Consider the following 21,361-nt stretch of genomic DNA (forward strand, 5'->3'; position numbering starts at 1 on the left):
AGCTTTTAGATTTATCGCTTTCTTAAATGCAAAGCTTTTTCCTATATTATCTCCGTGCCCTGATCCTGAAATCCAACACCCAAATGCGCATAACATGAGCTTTAACCAATCAATGCAACAATTATAAATACATATGTCCAAGTTCTTAAAATCTCAAAAATTAACCCATATGGAATGTTAACAATTTTTATTAATGCAGTAATTCATGAAAAATGATCAAGGATTTCAGCTTCTACCATGATTTACAAACCTAATGAGTCCAAAAAAAGAAAGAGATAGAAAAAGAGAATACATCCAACATAAATATTATTTATAAATGCGTGCATCACATGTCCAAGTGATGAAACCTCAATTACTGGACTAATGTCATGCCACATGGGTAAATTATCTCTCTCTGGCTCCAAACTGCAAATATGTGCCAACACATCATAAGATGGAGAAGGCCAAATGAGTTTATCATCGCAGTGTCCTAATGAGAAACCATCTTATAAATAATCCTAAAACTATTCGAGTTTTTGAGATATGTTTGTCGATGCAAGTTCCATTTATAGGGTTTGTCAAGGCAAGTTCCAATTATAGGGTTTATGAACTCATGTTGTACAACCATTTCTCGATCTTTGGTTCCCAAGCATTAATAATACAACGTGCTTACCTTGTGGTATACCATAGGTAATCTGTTCTATCCCTAGTGAAGTTCATGAGTTCTAATGGGGCCATTGATATAATATAAGTGTCGTTGATTGTTGGGATCTTCTCTTGATGCATTTTCCACTCCCTATCCTTATGAGATTCCTTCACTGGATGATAGCCCCTTGCATTGTGTTGTGAAGTTACCTGTTTGGATATATACAACCAATAGGGTTGCCATATGTTAAATTGAGACAATATGCCATAGTTGTAGCTTGTATGCTAATAATTTAAGTGTTGGACATGGTAAAAGACCCATTGAGGTCTCTAGTAAAAGCGGGTTTCATCTCGGCAAGCGTAAATGAATGAGGGCATTTGATGAAATTAATAGAATGTGTCAGGCAATTAGTAGGCCATGAGCTATTGTATACCCCACAATTCCAGTGTTTTCCTGAATCTGACACATTTTTCTATAATGTTGTTTAATAGTGTTTGAGAAAACAAGTGATAGAGATTGCAAATTACCCTTTGAGTGTTGAAGACCAGAGTCTTACAATCAGGGAGAATACTGATTGAACGAGGGGGTAGATAAAATTCAACACCTCTGAAGGTTGCAGTTGCAGCTACTCTAGTATCATTGTTAGTGAGGAAGGCAGCAAACACACTAGTTCCTTGCTTCTCATAAACACGGGCCTCTAGATCCTTCCCCATTGTGTGAACAGTGGGAAGCCCCCAAAGCAAAGCCTTCCTGCAAAGTCTCAGAGTAGAGTGCAAGTCCCTGAGGTGACCCCACTTGGGTTCCTTCTGAAAACCATATTCGTCGAGAGGAGTTTCATCGTAATAGCGAGTTGTTACAAATGAGGAAGTTGTTCTGCCACAGTTCCTTCCACCATGATACATGTAGTAGTTTATGAGTGTTCCATTCTTGGAGAAGAAGCGAGCAACTGAGAATGCAAGATCTTCAGCTAATCTCTGAGATGGTGGGTCACCAAATACTCTATACCTACAAAAGCAAAGCAGTGAATGTAATTAGTCTCTTTCAAAGCTAGGCCATATCAAAAAAAAAAAGAAAAAGAAAAAGAAAAAGAAAAAAGCAAGAACCTTCCCGAATTTAAAAACAACCACATTATGAATTTTATAGTGACAGTTATCCATTAAGACATGCTTCTTTTTTTAAAAAATTTAAAATTTTTTATTTTTTACACACGCACACACACCACCGCACACTCACGCTGTGGTGGGATTTCACCACCTATGGATACTCAAACCCTTGACCGGGTGTTAAAACTCATGAGAGTCTACCACCCGAGCAAGAGCAAGGATCCATTAAGACATGCTTAACAATCTTTACTCTTGTCACAATAACAATGTTGTTTTTAATTCTTTTTTTGGTTTATCCTATTAGAATAAATCCAATCCATTAATTATTTTAAGTTCATCCTTAGGATTACACTTATTGAGGAGTCCAGTTCTCAGTCCATAACATAGGCTTGCATGGTCGATTCGGGCCAACAAAAGTATCTCCACAGTTCCTTCCATTGCATGAGTTGATCTTCACACACATAAACACACACAAAGGAAAAAAAAACATTTTTAGGCCATAAAACGCTCTGATTGTTGTACCTTGTAAGAAAGAAGGCGAAGATAGTAAACTGACCACTGGATCAAGGGCATCTCTTTGCTTACACATCACCCATGGCACTCCTGTCTTTAGCCCAACTACCATGTTTTCGGCCCATTAAACATAAGATACCCCCTTCTCCTTAAATGCAAGCTCGATAATGTTATATTCATTTTCGATCTGGACCCAAAACTATTAAGGTAAGATTAACAGGATTAAGCAAGACCATACTTTTAATTTCGAGGATGGAAGTTACAAAGGAATTAAACCTGTGATAGGATAATAGGACTGCCTTGAGATGCGTATAACTTCTCTCTCTTCATCATGTTCACAATCATCTTTGTAAACTTCTCCATATGATACTGAATATTGAAAATTTTCAATAAGAGGTCATTGAATGTGCATGTAAGCTTATGTATTCATTTCATATCAATAACGGAAAATAAGAATCATGAGGAAGAAAACCACCTTGAATGGTGTATTATCTGTATGGAAGGTAATGTTCTCAACCTCTTTTAGCCAGTAAGGGAATCCATTGGTGTGCATCTGACAATATTAGAACAATTTAAGAAAGTAAGCTTTTTTTCTTGAAAGTCAACTGATTTGAAGAGAAAACAATCATGGAATTAGAAGGAAAATAATGGATACCCAAAGTTCCATTCAGCCTCGATGAAGGGACCAATCCTAAGGGTCACATACAAGCCTTGCTGCCATACCATCTTGATGAATTTCACCAAATCATTCCTTCCAACAAAATTGAACTGCAATTTTAATAATTTAGATCAATCACTCCTGATACTATACATTGGTTGTGTTTGGAGGTGCCAAGAATCTAATTTCAGTTACATATATCAGTTGGGTGATTTCAGTTTCAAGCTAAACACACATATGGTTGTATATTTCTTTTATTAGAATACTATCAAAATCCTTTTCAATCACGTCGAGCTATACCTGGCCTTGATCGAACAGGCTCATTCATAACATGGTCTTCTGCACACATAGCAATCCCTCATCGTTATTTGCTATGGACCTCCTTTCTGCAACATACTTAGCACAAGTCTTACCCCTTGGGATCTCTTCAAGGTTCCTAAAGATTTCCACAGAATTAAGCAAATTTTAGTGACATGAGATTTCAATTCAATGCAAGAACATGTAAAATGAAGAAACTATAGAGATATAAGCCACCATCAGATCAGCTAGGCTAAGTCCAGTTGGATCATCCAACTTAGCCCATTGATAACTTATAGGGGTAGGACAAGTTGACTAGGGCTCAATCAAGCCCAACCCATTTACTTAAAATTGTTAAGTCCACATAATTAGCAAAACTATGTATCCCGCAAAAAAAACAAGATGAATGGATGAGATGAATTCAATCAGCAGTTGACGGTGATTAAACAGGAGAACTAAGCAGCATTTTCAATTATTTCAATTCATTTCAACATAGTAGCCTTGTTTGACATTTCTCCCACACATTCCAAACCACTCAATACGCTTCAACTCAAACTTGCCCAATTTCACCCAAAGAAAAAAGAAAAAGACCAAAGTGATCAAATATAAGGTGGGATACATATGTATCAGAAAATGAACAGTCATGTTGGATGCAGATATACTGTAATCAGAATGCTCTCCAACCAAAAAAGTAAGAGCCGCTAATAGCTTAACAACCAAAATCCCATTACTTCCCAATCAAGCTACAACCATTTAATCTTTAAAGCCTTGCCTCAACAAGTAAACATGAAACAACAAATGTTACTGGATCATATGAATCATCCAATTACTTGAAAAGGTTAGTTATAATAAATTTTCCAGGTCAAACTAATGGGGCATCACTCATTTTTGGTCATCCCATGTGCTAATAACCTACAACATCCAATAAATATTCAGTAACAAAAGCTAAAATAAACCAAATGCATTAAGACCCCAAAAATCTTCAATCCAGTGATGGGGACATCACACGCACACGCGCATGCATACCGCCCCCTGCGCACGTACGCTAGAAGAAGGAGGACCCCACCGTCGATCTAGATCGATGATGACGTCCAAGGAGGGCCTCCTAGTTAGAAAATGAAGTTTTGATTCAAAAGAGTGAGCCCGACAATTAAGAAAAGCCCACCATGGGATCTCATGATCATCGCCCACTAGTTGGATTGATTTCATATTTTAGGTTTTACTTATTTATGCTATTTAGAACATCGTGAATACTTTAGATTTCTTTGTTTAGTTTTTATTTTAGTTTACTTCATCGTTAAGTAGCAGGTTGCGCACATGGTGTGAGTTTTGGGATATACATTTTTCCTTATAAGTAGGCACCCCTTGTAATTCTTTTGATTCATTGAAGATTAATAAAAATTCTACTTTTTGATACTCTCTGAGTTGTGATGCCTAATTGGGTGCGAAGCCCTCCTTCTTAGAAGGGTTAACTACTGTGGTGTAAAGCCACATCTATCCTGATTCGTCTCCACCTTCTTCCATCCATATTTCTCTTATCCTAAATGCATTTCATCTTCAAATCCATCAATAGCTACAACCGTTTTTCTCTCTACAGCAGATTTCCAGAATCTTGCCCTACAGGAGGGCTGAAACTTTGGCGGAGCACCACGCACAAACTGTGTATCGGATCGAGTTAAGATTTGAAGGTTTTGGAGTCCATCCCTGGCCGACTAGGGCCAAGGTGGCCTTTTCTCTGAATAGTGGGCCCCACACACGTGCGGTTGGGATCACACGCAAGTGCGTCTGGGCCATTGTTGTCGTCCACACATGTAGTACTTCTCTGGTTCACCTCTCCTCTCTTTCACTCTTCTCTCATCTGATTTCTCTAACCCTAACCCTATATTGTCCTAAATTCTAAAATTCTATCCCCATTCTCATCCTAGGATTCTCTGAATTGAAATTGGTAAATCCCTTGGATTAGGGGCTGATCACTATGCATGTGTGGATGATTATTTCTTATCTTTGAGCATCATTTGGTCTATAATTTTTATTGATCTAGCCCTAACATGTGTAGGCTTAGATCCCCTTTACTTGAATGTTTGAACTTCTGTGTAGGATGTGAAATTATTATGTGATCGTTCTGCATTAGTCTAATCTAAGCCTGAATTCTTGCATATCATATTTAAATTTCATGTCCTGCATTATCCATCCAAAAGGCAGAGGCATTAAGTAAATCAACCAGCATTATGATCTTATCTTCAAACTCCGGTGAAAAAAATCAAACTCTTCACTTCAATAATACTTGCATTCTTCAAAGAAGATTTGGGGTTACTTCTTAGCAATGGAATCTAGCAGTTATATGTCCTTGGCTACCTGCTCATCAACAGTGCAGGTGAACATGGATTTTGTATTAAATTGACAATGACATTAGCAAGTTAAAATCAAAGATACAAAAAACTGGGAGTGGGTTGTTCCTAAAAGGCAGACCTGCATAAAATCATTCACCAAAGAAATGAATATTTTACACCACCTTCAAGTAATTGATGAATGAAAAAAAATATCCTTCTATGCACTTCAATTACGCCCTACAAAAACCAAAACAAGCTTAACTTAACCAAAATAAGTATATTGTGCAGTTCACTACTGCCAAGTCACAATCCCAAGATTAGATTGGTTGAACAATCCTAATCTCTGATTCACAGACATTTGTTTGCCAAAGTAGGATAGTTGGAGATTTTCCATTTTCACACCAATACTCCTTGGTCTGTCACCAATCTTTGTTTGAATTTCTTTTTCTTTATTTATTTACATCACCATCATCATCCTAGCCTCATCCCACCATTTTGGGGTTAGCTGTATGATCATGCTTTGTCAATCATATACCAAATAGAAATTCTCATGATTTCATAGCTAAAGTTTTATGTCTGTGGTCTCCTTGTGTAATCGTGCTCTGGTCCATGGTGCAGGCATAGCGATGTGCTCCATGCCTCCTCACCTGTAGCAGGTCCTGAAGAGCCTTAGCCCCCTATAGTTGCTGGCCTGATTATTTCTCCTCAATGGGGCAAGTGTTTTCAACACGATGGAAGAATAAAGGAGATGCATGTTTGTACTGTACAAGTACAGATAAACAAAACATGAAAACAAAACCATTAAAAAAAGACCTACCAAACCATTAAAAAAAAAACCTACCAAACCATTAAGAAAAACAAACATAAAAATTACACACATTTGTTTCAGGAATTTCGTCAAACATGTGACATGCTTATAACACAAATTCTATACAAGCATGCTTTGTGTAAGAAATAAGTGGCCTGTAAAAATCCCAAATCCAGTGAAGTAAAAAAAAATAAATCCATTAGTGATTAAAAGAGAGAGGAAAAAAACCACCTGACCAGTCTCTTCGGTTCAGGCAGCTGCAGAGTTGGAATGTGAATAAGGTTTTAGAAGATTTAGAGAAATCAACTAAAATCTCTAGGGTTTTGGGAGATTTGGAGAAATCGGGAGATGCATGAGAGGAATGAGGTGCAGAGCGAGAGAGAGAGAGAGAGAGAGAGAGAGAGAGTATCGAGTGCAGTGGCATCGAGCGACGTTTTTAGGGGTAGCGATCACAGATCACCAGATCTGAAGGCGTTCCTTCTTTTCAAACAAAAAGAAAGGTAGAGAAGAGAGAGAGAGAGAGAGAGAGAGAGAGAGAGAGAGAGAGAGAGAGAGAGGGGATCGGGGAGGAGAAAGGGAGGGAGGGAGGGGGGAGGGAGGAGACAGAGAGAAGGATAGGGTGCCGAGAGAGGGACGGGATCAAGGATGTAGAATACGATAGATTAGGGATTTGTGAGTTATAAGTAACTGACTTTAACCAGCGCTATGTCGTGGGCATTGGTAAAATTGCATTTAAAATGCGTTGGCTATGCCCAGAATTGTTGTAGTGTGAATAGGCTCATGAACATTCTAGAAGACATAGTTCTGGATGACGTTGAGCCGTCCATGCTTTGCTTTTGCAATGAGTTGTGGCCATGTCTAACAAAAATCTAACCCCCCATCCTTAGTAATCAAATTCATATGTGTAAAGAAAATAAAGATTGAAAATAGCTCAATTATCCAATTCAATACCTCAAGGGTGCTACGTGGATAATGAATAGAACCTGAGAAGAGAAGCTCCCTTCGTCCGTTGATGATTAATGACCTTCCATCACAAGTCACGCCCTTAATCACTTTCTTGTGGGCCAAGGTAGTCGTAGAAAGAACTACCAAGTAAAGGAACTTGAGAAGAAGTGCGCCACATCGTGACCCCAACATTGCTAAAAGAACTGAAAATTGTGAAATGGGGGCTTTCTTTTTGCAATTTCTATTTGATTTTGAAGTGCTTTTTCAATGATGAAATGATCAAAGACAATGAAGACGTGGTTGTTATAGATCCTATTGGAGAGAGAGAGAGAGAGAGAGAGAGAGAGGGCGGTTTGTACGGGTGGTAGGGGGAGGAAACTTGAGACGGGTGGAGAAGACGGCGGGTTTATGGGCTTTTATAGTCATGCATGTCATGAAGAGTGAGGAAGGATAGTTACGTAGGTAGAGAGAGTTTCGGTGTTGTTTCTGTCTCTCTCTCTCTATGCTTTGTTGGCATGAGGCTGGTTGAACGGGGCATGAGTGGGAATGGCTGGATTTCCTAACCGCACCACAGCCATGTTGGGCTGTAGCGATCGGAAGTGGTTTGGGTCCTATCCCTGCCCGAACGGACTAAGCTAGCAGGAGAGATTTCAGGTAGATCGTGATGTATGGGTTTTATCCATGTCGTCAATCCATATTTTCTAATCGTTTTAGGTTATGAGGCCAAAAATGAGGTAGATCCAACGCTCACGTGGACCACCCCACAAGAAGTAGTGATGATGACCCCCCACTATTGAAATCTTCCTAGGGCCCACCATGATGATTATTTGCCATAACCTGTTCATAGGGTCACATATAAGGGAAAACATAAATATCTGCTTGATCGAAACTTCTACCCCCTCTCCAAGAAATTTTTAATGGTAGACGTTCAACTCCCACCGTCTAGTCCACTAGATCCATGAATATGCCTCATTTTTCGGGTCATATACCAAAACGATCAGAAAAATGGATGGATGGCGTGGGTAAAACCATTAAGGTGGGGTCCATAGAGCCCTATATAGGACTTGGTTGTGACTCCAACCAGCAATGTGGGTGAGACCCTGATGTATGCATGTATATCCACACTGTTCATTAGTTTTTTCAACTTATTTTAAGTCATGGTCCCAAAACTCAAGTAGATGAAATTTGTGGACCACACCTCAGGAAAATGTGGTTATTGACCATTAAAAACTTTTGGTGAGCCTCAAAAGTTTTGAGTCAAGCTGATATTTGAATTTTTTTTTTTTTTTCTTTCATCCAAGCCTGTTTGACCTTACCAACATATTGAATGGTCAATAAACATTAGTAGAGGCTAGCAAGTTTTCAACGACGAGCTTTCAATAACTATTGTTTTCTGTGGGGCCCATATTGTCAGGGTAACATCTACTAACCCGGTTACCACCCAATCTGCCAGAGCTTTCAAGATTTTTGCCCCCATAAGAGGCGGATTGCTTAATCACAGCAGCTAAGTGGTCACTTGACAGTGCTATGTGGACCCATGATGAGAAATGTGTTTTATATATCCACGCCGTTCTTTTATTTCTCCACTTATTTTAGGACGTAAGCCCAAAAAAGTGAAACGATCCAAACCTCAAGCGGACTACATCACAAGAATACAGCACCTACAGTAGAAGCTTCCCAGGGCCCACTGTAATTTTTATTTACCATCAACCTATTGAGGTCACATGGACCTGGATGAACAAAAGCACAAAAATCAGTTTCAACCAAAACTTTTGTGGGCCTGGGAATATTTTAATGGTGGGTGTCCAATCACCATTGGTTCCTATGGTTTTGTCTGATTTGATTTTTTTAATTTTTTTTTGTTTATGTACTGACATTATATGAAAAAATGAATTGACGGAATGGATAAAACACAAATGGGTTCACAAAGAACCATGTAATTGCTATTGGCTACTGAAAGCATTAATAAGCAATCCAGACCATTGGTCCCTTGGCCCCCATATTTCACGTCCTCTACTCCAAAGAATTGTCCCATCTTGCTATGTGTTGTGTTGTGGGGGAAATACACCGACCGATAAGAAAAGGTCAGGTCGGGACCTTGTGTGTTTCGTGAAGTCGGACAACGACGGATACAATTGTAGATTCAGAATCTAAACTCCAAAACCGAGCAGAAAATGAGGTCGAGCTTGGTGTCCTGTCGACAGGTTGGAAGACCCACAAACCTGCCCAACACCGAGCTTGACCACTCACCAAAGAAGACAGGATTAGCATAATCCTAGCTTGACATAATCCTAGGTCATCAGAACAACCCATTTGACTCCAACAGCATCTACCCCATATCGAAGATCTAGGAAATTGACCAATATATGGATTCGCCTGAGATCCTAGCCGAGAATCTCTGGAGAACCTTGCGATACATACTAAATATGAATCCTACTACAGCACATCCCTAATAAATAGGGAGATCTCTCCTACACCACCGCCTGTCCTCACCCATAAATAGGAGCATCTCCAATGGTGAAAGGTACGCAAAATCTCTCCCCCAAAACCCCTCGATACTACTAGACCCAGATTCTTATCCTCACTTTGGCATCGGAGGGTCCCCTGCTCTAGACAGGGTCTCCTTTATCTTCTTCCTATGCAGGTACTCGATGGTCTAAAAAGGGTGGACCAAATTTTTGCATCTACAGTTGGGCGCCGTATGTGGGAACGATGTTGAAAGCCGTTCTCATAATCCATCAAAGCTTGATAATGGCGAAAGGGAAAAAGAAAGTTCTAACCTCCACCACTGCACCCAAGTTCACACCACCGGAGCAGTCCTCTAGCCATCGGGACTCTTCCAATGAATCAATTGAGGTTTAGCATCTTTTTTTAGAAATTAGATATTTCATTGCTACATGATATGAGAATACTATAACTATTAATCCTATGAGATACGACCTGAATTTTTCTAGAGAAAATACCGCAACCAACAATTCTTTTTCAGTGGTAGAGTAATTAAGTTAAGCATCATTTAAAGTCCTACTAGCATAATAAATGACATGAGGTATTTTGTTCAATATTTATCCTAAGATGGCTCCAACAACATAATCAGAAGAATCATACTTGAGCTCAAAAGAATAACTCTAATTCGGTAGTTAGATGACTGTATTAAAAGTTAATAAATGCTTTAGCTTATCAAAAGCTTTCAAATAATCATCATTAAGAATAAATGTGATATCTTTAGCTAGTAAATTGCTTAAGGGTCAAGAAATTTTGCTAAAATCCTTAATGAATCTCTTGTAGAATCCCGCATGCCCCAAGAAAGATCTAATCTCCTTCACCGTTCTGGGTGGAGGAAGACTAGAAATTAAATCAATGTTGACTTTATCAACTTTAATGCCTTTACTTGAAATAACATGCCTGAGTACAATCCCTTTTTTAACCATAAAATGACACTTTTCTCAATTCAATACCAGGTTCGTATTTTATTTTTATTTATTTTTTATTTTTTTAATCTTTCTAAGATAAGAGATAGTATAAACATTCATCAAATGAAGAGCCGAAATTGAAAAATATCCATGAAAACCTCAAGGAAACGCTCAACCATGTCAAAAAAAAATATTCATCATGCATCGCTGAAAAGTAACAGGTGCATTACATAACCCAAATGGCATACACCGATGGGCATATGTACTAAAAGGACATGTAAATGTAGTTTTCTCTTGATCCTCAGGAGTAATGGGAATATGGTTGTACCCAGAATAGCCATCCAGGAAACAATAGCAGCGATGCCCTGCCAATCTCTTAAGCATCTGATCTATGAAAGGAAGAAGAAAGTGATCCTTCCTTGTGACTAGGTTCAGTTTACAATAATCAATACAAACTCTTCAGCCTGTGGTCATGTAAGTTAGCACTAACTCATTATTGTCATTTTTTCTCATTATAATCCTAGACTGTTCAGGAACAACTTGAACTGGGCTGACCCACATGCTATCCGAAATGGGATAAATGATACCAACATCCAACAACTTAAGTACCTCCGCCCAGATGACCTCTTTCATGTTAGGGTTAACCCTCATTTGCATTTGACATGATGTTTTTTCATTTTCTTCAAGATGAAAACAATGCATACACACAGTGGGGCTTATTCCCTTTATGTCTGTTATTGTTCACCCAATAGCTGCCTTATGTTTTCTAAGAACATTAAGCAACTTACCGTCCTATTCCTTATTAGGGTTAGACGCGATGATGACATGCAGGGTCTCAGAAGACCTAAAAATGCATATTTGAGAGTTTTAGGTAATTGTTTAAGGTCAAGTTCGGGTGGTTTCTCAATATACAGGACCAGTTTAAACTTAGATAGTGGAAGAAGTTCCACTTTGGCTTTCCATTTAATAGTATCCATTACAGGAGTAGAGTCAAGTAATGCATTAGCTTCTTGGATGGAACTGCCTATGTCAAAATCTATGCCAAATTGTGTTAAACAAGTCTCAAGGGCGTCTTCGGAATATTTCAGGAACGAGTCATGCACCAAACTCTTAATCATGTTCACTTCAAATATATCATCCGAGTTCGACAGTTGTTGTCCAGCATTAAAGACATTGAGTTTAATCTTCATGTTACCAAAAGACAACTTCATAACCCCATTCCTGCAATTTATGATAACATTAGATGTGGCAAAAAATGGACGTCCCAGGATAACCGGAATATGACTAGTAGGATTATGGATAGGTTGAGTATTTAGAACGATGAAATCTATTGGAAAATAAAACTTATCAATCTTGATTAGCACATCCTCAATAACACCATGGGGCACCTTGATAGATCTATTAGCTAGTTGTAGTGTTATTTTAGTTGATTTCAGCTCACCAAGTCTCGATTACTCACATACATAATATGACAATAAATTAATGCTCGCCCCTAAATCAAGTAATGTCTTCTCAATCCTATGATCTCTTATGACGCAAGAAATGGTAGGGGCTCTTCGATCCCAAAACTTGGGCAGGGTGTTTTGTTGAATCATGGAACTGAGTTTCTCCGCAAGGAAGACCTTCTTGTGAATATTCAGCTTACGCTTCTGAGTGCATAGATCTTTAAGAAACTTAGCATAAATAGGGACTTGCTTGATAGCATCAAGCAATGGAATGTTGATTTACACCTGTTTAAACATGTCCAATATGTTGTTAAAGTTGTTTCCTTTCTTAATTGGTGCGAGACATTGAGGAAGAGGAGATTTAGGCACATAGGAGGGCACATGAGTGGTTCCTGGAGAATTAGAGAGCTTTTAGACTTTGGATTCACTAGTGTGTCTCTCCTCTTCATTTTGGTCTTCTAATTTGGAATTCGGTTCTTCCCGAGGCATCTCTACTTGGTTCTTGATATGTTTGTTAGACCTAAGGGTAGTGATTGATTTGTCTTGTTTATGATATTGTTCCTGGTTAGAATTAAAGCCAATCTCACACCGTCCTTTTGGATTTTCCATAGGTGGGCTAGGGAACTTACCCTTCTCTCTCTCACTCGATGTGGTAGCAAGATGACTCAACTGTACTTCCAACTCAGTAATGGTTATGCATTTTCATATAAGCTTTGCTGGTTAGCTTGTAAAGTTCGTTGGGTATCTTTTTGAAATTGAAGGGAACTCTGCATAAAAAGATTAAGCATATCTTCAAGAGTTGGTTTCCTTGGTTGTGTGGGAAGTTGTTGATACTTTGGAACTATTGAAGTTGTTGACAACCATCTTAAGGATAAGACTGCATAGGGGGGTTACTAGATGGTCCTCCCTATTGTGGTCCTTTTGCCTAAGAAAAATTTGGATGTCTAGTCAACCCTGGGTTGTAGGTGTCTGTGTAAGGATCATTCCCAGGTCTCCAAAAAGTGTTCATAGCATGAACTTGTTCAGAAAGAAATTCTGAAAATGTTACACCAGTGGAAAAGACTACATAGGATGGGTGGGACTGGAACATATGGCACATGACTCGATTTGAGTTGTTTTTGGAGGTCCATTATTTAACATCAAAGCATCAACTTTCTTTGTCAGGCTATCAATCTTGGCATAAAGCTCTGGTGTGACTCCTATCTCATATATACCACCTTTCTTCTATGGCTGGGGACTTCTTTTACCTCTATTTGAATAGTCCCATTATTGAAAGTTTTCACACAAGGTTTCAAAGAAATTCCAAGCTTTGACATCACATTTGGTCATGATGACCCTCCACTGGTGGCATCAACCATGCAACAATTTTGGGGTGTCAAACTATCATAGAAGTATTGAACATATTGCCACTTCTCAAAAACATGGTGAAGACATTTAAGAAGTAAATCCTTCCATCTTTCCCAACATTCGTGAAAGTTCTCACCCTCTTTTTGTGTGAAAGTTGTAATTTCTCTGTGGAGAGCATTAGTTTTGTGAATGGGGAAGAACTTGTTCAAGAACTTCTTAGACAGTTGATCCTATATAGTGATAGACCCAACTTCTAGAGAATTCAACCATACTTTTGTCTTATCCTTTAGAGAAAGAGGAAAAAAGGCATAAACAGATCAAATTATCTGAAAAGTTTTAAAACCTAAATGTAGAGCAGATGTCTAGGAATTCCTTCACATGATGATATGGGTCCTCCTTATCTAAACCATAGAAGGAAGGCAACAATTGTATGACCCTAGGTTTAAGTTCAAAGTGTGCTGCCATGGTGGCTAGCAACACTATGCATGAAGACGCATTTACTTGGATAAGAGTTGAATAGTCCTTAAGAGCTTTAATTCCATTCTTGTCCCCCCATTTCAAATAAAATGTTTCTAAATCTTTTACCAAATATTCTTTCTATTTCAGGATCAATAGGTGCTAGTTACATGTTTAGAGATCTACGTCCTAGCATAAACTGAGTCAAGTTATACTAAGATGCAACCTAGGAGAAATAAAACTAGAACTAAAAATCATGAATTCCTAAAAGCAAGATGAAACTAATATGCAAAAGCAAGATAAAACTATGTAAACAAAAATTGGAGGAAAGAACCTGGAAAAGGAGATGATTGATTTCCAAAGACTTGGGAGCACCTCTTTCACTTTGAAGACCTTTTTCTTCCAGCTTCCTTCCCTAATTCCTATAGAAAAGAAAAACAAAAATAAAGTAAGTTTCCTAAAAATTGTGAAATGATGCAAGTAAAATAAAAAATTAAAACTACGAATTATGATAAGTGAGAATCATTAATCCTATTAGACCAAAATAGTCCCCAGCAACAACGCCAGAACTTATTGTTCTCTTTAAACCAACCTGATTTAAATTAATTTTAAACTCACAAGTATACAAATCAGGTGTAGCCATGTTTACGAGATTGTCCCACAATGATTGGTTGTCACAATTTAAATTTTAGGATTCTTCTTAACTAATCCGACAAATAGTTTAGCTAATTATTAGGTAAAATAACATAAATCAATGAAAAATAACTAAAAATGAGAGGGGAAATTCACTCCGGAAGAACACTAGAACTTTTGAATCCAACCCTAATTATCCTAACCCTTGTTTTAGTTGTTGATTCACCCTATTTAAGATTGATGTAAATTTAATAAATAAAGCATCTATCTAAAGAAATAAATGAAAAAAGAAAAGGATAAATGCCTTATTCATCTATCGAAAAAAATGATCAAGGCAGGTGGTCGATAAGATGTGACCAGATGGGTCTGATCAACTAAATCAAAAGTTATTTGATCATGATCCTACTACTTAAGAATGTGGATATTTAATCTACTCCTAAGGTACCGCAGCCAAAGCGGATAGGTAGTAATGATCTATGTTAGAACCAAGCTAGGATATGCTAAGATAAAATCAAAATAACTAGATGTGTTTGGCCTATGGCCCCAAGCACTTCTTCATATGCTCCTTTATAACTCATCGAGGTAGCAAAGACCCTCGTTGGGTTTTCTTGTTGATCTTAGATCTTTCGTGCTTTTCAGATAGGAGAATCTCATAGACAGATCTGTAACTGTTGGCTTTTCAGATCTTCTTCTTGTAATTGATCTTGTTATGGAGATCTTAATGACCCATTAAAGATTAGGCTTGGGAACATCAAGATCCCTCTAATGAAGACAACTAGGCCAAGACCAGGGAACCTCAAGGGTTGATTCTGGACCTGAATCGATCATGGCCACTCATCTGATGGCCCACCTCCTGCTCTTTCGCTTCAAGGTATTGGATGGTCCCGATGGTCTGGTATGTCGGAGGGATTTGACACCTAATACTGATATGCTATCAGACCAGACCAGAACTAGTTCTCCAATTCTATTAATTCTGATTAGTGTACAACTTGGGACCCGATTTGGCTGATGTGTCTGTCTCTTTTGACTTGGGTCCGAACCAAAGTTGGGTTTGCTTGGATATCAGTTCAATCTCTTAATATTTGGAACCTTCTTGAACACTATAGAGTCTCCGAATGTCTCTAGGAAGATCTTCCATTTTGGAAGGACTATGAGAGATGGCTTCACTAAGGGTATCATAGCCATATATGTGATAAGATCCGTTCTCTCGACGGGTCTCTTATAAATGTGAGCAAAATGCCTCATTAATTAGCATGATAAATGTGGTCACATGGCATTTGCCAAATTTCCCTCCTAATGGCAGGTGTAAGGGTCTATGCCTCCACTTTAATAACGGAATGCGTAACACTGAAGGAAGATAAAAAAAAGATACTATTGAATGTGAGTAGGATTTCTACAAGCACCAGCCCCATAGTATTAACACATGGCAACCTTTCATTACTCTATGTCAGGGCACCGAAAATGGGTGTAAATAAGAGCCATTAAGCTAAAGTTATTACTTAGTGATTTTGTTTGCCTATTTTTATACTCATGTGAAAGAAGAGCTATCGATGTCCTGGAGGGGGGTGAATAGGACAATACCTAATTCTTCGAGATAATGCGGAATGAAGAAACAAATAATCTCAATTACATAAAGAATTGAAACCTTGATTCTAAATAATTCATAGGACAACCTTTGTCATGCCCCAAACTCGAAAACTGGGCTCACAAAATTCTCGACCACCGAATCCAGCGCTGACAGCCTCCGTAGTACCCCATTCTCTGCTCCCGGCACCCATACACCAAATTCTGATCCTGGGATCCTATAGGAGGATTTTTAACATCAATTTTATTTGTAATGAGTATAACCATAAGTATAACTCACCAAACAATAACCACAAAAACACCATCACAAAATCCACTATGATAAAAAAATTTAGGTACAAAGCGTATGAAGGAAAATACAAGATAATAATAATAGAAACTCCTAAAACTCGACTGCGCGCTCTTGTTGCGACTAAGCTACAGCTGTGTCCTGACGTCACCTGCATGCATCAATCGTGTATAAGGTTATAGGAAGCTTAGAGGGTGGTGTAAGTGTGTGCACAATATGAGCGTACTTAGAATGCAATATCAAAGTAATGCGGAAATGCCTGTAAGTCCATGAATGTAATCAGCCGTACCAAGGCTATGCGATGCAAGACATGAATGCTATCGAGTACATCAAGACCATGCGATGCAAGCAGTGAATGATGTCGGCCATACCAAGGCTATGCGATGCGAGATGCAACTCAAGCATGCCAGTCCTCGTCCGAATCCACATATCAATACAACTCATCACTAGAGCATCAAATATCAGTACAGTTCTCACACTGGACAATCACCGGGGTTTAGTATACTCTACACCAACTTGCTGCCCTCATCTGAGCGCACAACTAGGTAAGTGGAAGAGACCTCACTATCCACCTACCAATATTGGGCTCGGCTCATCGAGAGGGGACCCATTCCTCAAGCTGGTCAAACTAAACCTAGATATTGCCCCCTCACTCATGCGGGTAAGGTTACACCCCTTTCCAAATGACCACAACATAATGGTAGACGTGGCCTACTAGTATACGATCCTCGTGCGCTCATGTATCCACTCGGTCTAGATGCTAGAGCCATCCTTTGGTACCATCAAGTTTAGGGATTTTCACTCAGGGACATCTGTGGCACCCCGATGCTAGTAACATTATTTTTGGTGTCCGATCCTACCATCTACAATATGCCTACGGAGGCCACAACCCTGATGTCATTAGGGCGTACGGTAATCATGTCATAGAAATGCGAGGTGCATGAATCACACTATCAGTCATACAACAATCCTTCGCGTACCGTACGCTCATGTGGGGCAACTCCGCCTATCAGGGATCCCTATAGACAATCTGCCTAAAGGCATATGCTATGATTAGTCACTCCTCATATCAAGCATACATATGATGCGTATGAGCATGAATCATGGAGCTATACTAAGCATGTTATATGGTAATGAACTCTATTCATAACGAAGATGGGCCTAGACGGCCTACACACTACAAGTATGGGCCTAACAATGGGCCCAAGCGAGAGTTACAATGCAGACATTTAACCATCATTGCTCTTACAATGTGGACGTCAAACCATCATTGCTCTCAAGGCATGGCCGCCATAAACATCACTACATACATCATGGTGGAATCTCACATCGCAATGGGCCTCATATACAACACATTTAGCCCCACACAAAAGCCTGACATACATCTCATCGGGCCTCACTCGTGGTCCTCATATACATTACATTGGGCCTCAACCCATGGGCCTTAAATACATCTCAATGTGCCTCATATACATAAAGTGGGCCACATCATATGGGCCGCACCAATGGGCCAACATACATCAAATGGGCCGCACCAATGGGGCAATATACATCAAATGGACCGCATTGTTTGGGCCCCACCAATGGGCAAATATACATCAAGTGGGCCGCATTAATGGGCCACACCATCAACACCTATTCACCTATTTTTAGATATCATCTAGAGCATTATCCAAAAATAAATCACATCAGAAGACCATCTGGACCATACCACAAATAGCAGTGGAGATAATGATTTCCGCCGTTTAAAATTCCCAGGGCCCACCATAACATTTATTTTCCATCCAATTTGTTCATATGGTCACAAAGACCTGAATCAAGAGGAAAAACAAATATCGTATTAATCTAAAATTTTTGTGATCCCTAAAAGATTTCAATGGTAGGCGTTCAACTCTCCACTATTTTCTGAAGTGTGGTCCACCTGATAGGTCTGCCTCATTTTTAATCTCAAGCCTTAAGACGAGCTCACCGTTTGGATGGACGGTTTGTATGTAACACATAGATCAAGGTGGCCACTCGATAGATGGTGTGAATGTAATATATACATCAGCGGTGGGTCCCACTGTCCAACCACCTAGATAGTGTGGATAAGACCCATACATTAGGTGGGATTCCCACCGTCCTAAGCAGTGGACGGTGCGGATGCACCACATACAAAGGGTCTCACATGGCACCATCCAGATGGATGGTGCAGGATATAGAATACAAGCATTAAAGGTGGGTCCCACGTGGGCCCACCAGATATACATATATCTATATATATAATATTATATTATTATAATTTTCTTTTGTTTTAAAAATGCCTAGCATCCAGATAGATGGACGGCTGGATAGAATATATGTGTTGAAGTGGCCCACCGTCCAAGCAATGGACGGTGCGGATCCACGCACTACACGTGCACTGTTTAGATGGACGGTGCGTAGATAAAACCGTACATTATGGTGAGTTTCCACCATCCAGATTACTGGACGCTGCAGATGCAAGGCATATACATCACGGTCGGCCCCACACAGCCCGTCCATTGGACGGTGCTTATATAATACATTTAAGCTGGGCACCACCCTGCACGTGCAACACGTGTGGGGTGGGTTCCAACCCAACAATGGAAGGACAGTGGAGATATACCCTTACATTATGGTGCAGCTCAAACAGCACCATCCCTATGGATGGTGTAGATATAGATTACATACATCACGATGGGTCCCACCCGTCCAGAGTGCTGGACAGTGTGGATGGAACCCTTACATCACGGTGGGGCCACCAAAACTTGCTGACGTCATTTACAATAGCTACTTGCTGGTGTGAGGTACACCAGCCAATTCGTTTCAACGGTGGATGAGTACCACGTGGGGCCCATAGTAATATATATATATATATATATATATATATTGTTGCTGTTGTGCAGTCCAACATCCAGTAGACTGGACAGTGTGGACTGCCACACATGCAGTAGGCCCCACTGTCCACGATCCCATGGACGGTATGGATACAATGTACACGCATCACGATAGGATTTCCACCATCCACGGTGTTGATCTAGTCCATTCATCAAGGTGGGCTGCAATAGGAAAATAGAGGGAAAGAGAGACACTTGGTGTGATGGAGGGACCTTGCCACTATGGGCCCCTCTTAGATTACAACACATACATCAAAATGGGTCCCACTACAAGTGGGCCCTCAAAAAAAAATCAATGGTGTATCACCCACTAATTGCAAATCTTCTTGGCTCCTTGGCTTCCTTAGCTCCTATGCTCAACTTTTGATGGTGGATGATGAAGATTGATGGTGGAGATAAGAGATTGGGTGGTAGAGAAGTGGGCCATACTTGGCTCTCTCTTGGAAGGCTTGGACGTTGCTCTCTCTTGGGAGTTGCTTGGAATGAGAGAGAAATGAGAGAGAGAGGAGTGATGTAAGGAGAGAGGGATGGGTGTGTAAGAAGAGGGATGAGTTGAATTTTGGGTGAGAGAGGGATGGGTAGAGAGAGAGAGAGAGTTGACTTTGGGTAAGGTTGTGTAAGAGAGGGATGGGTTGGGTTGCATGTACTTGATTTATTTGATTGATCGATTGATTTGATGGGTGGTAAAGATTCTCTCAGCATTTTTTCCTCGAAATAAACCGAGCCCACAACTCCTGGCCTGGGTATTGGAATGGTGCACGAGTCACAGCGTTTGAACTGCATTGGCGAAGCAGTTGCTAGGATACAAGTTTCGAGTCGAGCCAATATAGATCTTCGGGATGTGACTTAGGGTCACGTGCAAACGCCAATTACAGGTCGAGGGTTACTGGAATTCGACCGAGAGGACCGAGGAAGCCTACGGAATGGTGCAGTTTAGGATATGGGTCTTATAACTCTCCCCTCTAAATAAAAAAAATTCATCATCGAAATTTACACAATTATTGCAACTAGACATAACTCATAAAGGAAGAGGAAACATAACATCGTCATATAAAATCGGAGACAACATACAAGATACAACATATAATCAATCATCAAAGAGATGGGGATAACGCTCTCGAATCTCAGCCTTGCGCTCCCAAGATGCCTCATTAATAGAATGGTGACCCCATTACACCTTCACCAAAGGAATGACCATGGTCGAAGGACCTGCTCCTTCCAATCAAGGATACGAACTGGCTGCTCAATGTAAGAAGCGTCCTCACGAACCTCCAGCCGTTACTAATCAATAACAGAACTATATCTGACCCACACTTCCTTAGCATAGAGACATGAAAAATGTTGTGGACGCCAGACAACTAAGATGTCAAGGCAAGCCGATAAGCTACAGCGCCAACACGCTCAATGATCTCGAAAGGTCCAATGAATCTCGGGGCAAGTTTGCCCTTCGCTCTAAATTGAACCATGCCCTTCATGGGTGAGACCTTAAGATACACTCTGTCCCTAACAGCGAACTCCAAGGGACGATGCCAGCAATCAGTAAAACTCTTTTGCTGGCTCTGAGCTGTGCACATCCTCTGCCTGATATATCGATAGCCTCTAACATCTGCTACACAAACTCAGGACCTAAGAGATGCCACTCATCGACCTCGTTCCAACAACTCAGAGATCTGCACGGTCTGCCATACAGTGCCTCAAAAGGATTCATGCCAATGGTTGCCTGATAGCTGTTGTTGTATGCGAACTCAGCCAATCGCAGATGCTCATCCCAGCTACTCCCGAAGTCAATCACGCAGGCTTAAAGCATATCCTCAAGGATCTGATTGACCCTCTTGGTCTAGCCATCGGTCTGCGGATGGTACGCGGTGTTGAGCTACAAAACAGAACACACCACTCTTTGAAAGCTTTCCCAAAACTGAGACGTGAACCTCGGGTCTCGGTCAGAAATGTTCGAGACTGGAATGCCATGCAGTCTCACAATCTCCTCGATGAATAACCTCGCAAGTGGGTCCATAGACCAA

At 40.0% G+C, this 21,361-nt stretch overlaps 1 non-coding gene and 1 pseudogene across 1 annotated transcript; one reads left to right on the forward strand and one right to left on the reverse strand.

The window, feature by feature from the left end:
* Positions 1 to 225: 225 nt before the first annotated feature.
* LOC131220006 (beta-galactosidase 11-like) lies at positions 226 to 7,471 on the reverse strand (annotated as a pseudogene).
* Positions 7,472 to 13,550: 6,079 nt separating this feature from the next.
* On the forward strand, positions 13,551 to 13,657 carry LOC131222161 (small nucleolar RNA R71). The gene has a single exon (XR_009159869.1). It is a non-coding gene; the product is annotated as a small nucleolar RNA R71 (small nucleolar RNA).
* Positions 13,658 to 21,361: the final 7,704 nt, after the last annotated feature.

This window comes from Magnolia sinica, chromosome 12, assembly GCF_029962835.1.
Source record: "Magnolia sinica isolate HGM2019 chromosome 12, MsV1, whole genome shotgun sequence".
In the NCBI taxonomy this organism is placed as follows: domain Eukaryota; kingdom Viridiplantae; phylum Streptophyta; class Magnoliopsida; order Magnoliales; family Magnoliaceae; genus Magnolia; species Magnolia sinica.